Genomic DNA, 1,861 nt, shown 5'->3' on the forward strand with positions numbered 1-1,861 from the left:
TTTAAAGACCCCCAGGGTAGGAGCCAGCACCACTTCTCTTGGAAGCTGGTTCCAGATCCTAGCCGCCCTGACCATGAAGTAGCGCCTCCTGATGTCTAGTCTGAATCTACCCTCTGCCAGCTTGTGACCGTTATTTTTTGTCACTCCTGGTAGTGCTCGGGGGAACAGGGACTCCCCCAATGCCTGCTGGTCCCCTCTGACTAGTTTGTAAATGGCCGCTAGATCCCCACCTCAGCCTTTTCTTGTGGAGGCTGAACAGGTTCAGGTCCCTTAGCCTCTCCTCGTAGGGCCTGCCCTGCTGACTCCTGATCATGAAGGTGGCCCTCCTCTGGACCCTCTCCATGTTGTCCACATCCCTCCTGAACTGCAGCGCCCAGAACTGGATACAGTACCCCTGCTGGCCCCTCGCGGACATGCGCCAGGATAACTCTCTCAAAAAGCTTACCCAGGACTGAGGTAAGACTAACAGGCCTATAGTTTCCTGGGTCTTCCTTACTCACTTTTTTGAAAATGGGAACCACATTGGCCCTTTTCCAGGTCAAAAAGGAACAGCCAATAGAAGCTAATGCAGGAGCCAAGCAAGCTATTCAGCAAACTTTTGACAGCTGATTCAACTGGAGCACTGGAACAGCTGAAGTGTATGACCAGTCTTTATACCTTACTCCCTCTTCCCTTTCTAATATATCCATTCCTCAGTAAATCCATCCCAAAATAACAAAAACTTGTAGAAGTAGCATGACGTTTGCTACCACTTCACTGTTCATTTTGTTTTTTAATACACCCTTGCCCTGACTCTGTGCCCATCTTGCCAATTTTGTTCTCATGGGTACTGTAGAGATAGTTCAGCCTCCTGACGGTTGACAGGACTGACGTGGTCCCTTAGCCCTGCAAGGTCTAGAATTGCCTTGACATAAGTAGGCTAAGAGTGCATTCATGGAGTTATGCGATGGTATGACCTGCTCTCTACAGAGAAAATATACAATAACTTCCTGCCCATGGCAGGAGACTGAACTTGATGATCTTATAGGTCACTTCCGGCTCTCTGTTTCTATAAAAGGGTCTGATGCAGCTTGTTTTTCTGCAAGAGTCTGCTGATAAAAGTGTTTGTTATGGATAAAAGGGTTTGTTATGGCACACTCCAGCTACATCTGAAGGAAATGGCTCCTGGTACCAGGAAGAAGGGGAAAAACAATGATAAAGTGAAGACAAACCCCAAGTTGTTGAAGAAAAACAGGAAATTGGCCTAACTGGTAGCTATGGGACCAAAGGACTATAAATATTACCCCCCTTTCCCTTCCCCTCTCTCTCCTCCCCTTTTTCCTTCTCCTCCTCTCCTACCCTTTCCCTTCACCTCACCCTAACAATGCCTAAAAACTGAAGACATCCGATCTCCCTCCAAGGAACCAGAGCCCACTTTGAGACACCTGGCCAGCACTGGATGTGTGTATTAGGACTAGTAATATATAATTACTTGCTTGCTAAGATTGTATCTTGTTAATATTACTGAAACTGCTAAGATTATATCTATATGCATGCTTGTAGTTAATAACTTGTAAGGCTCAATAAAACAAATTTATTAAGAAAATAAATGGGTTCTAATTTGGAGAAAAATAAATAGATAACTGGGTCCTCCCTTGGAGCAAGATAAATAGATAACTGGGTCCTCGGTTGGAGGGAACATATAGGTTTTCATTTGGAGAAAACTGAAGCACACTTTAAGGCAATATCTATCCTACTGTTTGCTCTCTCTCCATTTGAGAGAAGAACCAGATGCCCCCTGGTTCTTAGGGCAATAGTGCCACGAGACCCTTTCAAGGATGCTGTGGTGCAAGTGTTTCCACAATGGCCAGACAGAACTGCC

Source organism: Alligator sinensis, unplaced genomic scaffold (genome assembly GCF_000455745.1).
Source record: "Alligator sinensis unplaced genomic scaffold, ASM45574v1 scaffold802_1, whole genome shotgun sequence".
In the NCBI taxonomy this organism is placed as follows: Eukaryota; Metazoa; Chordata; order Crocodylia; family Alligatoridae; genus Alligator; species Alligator sinensis.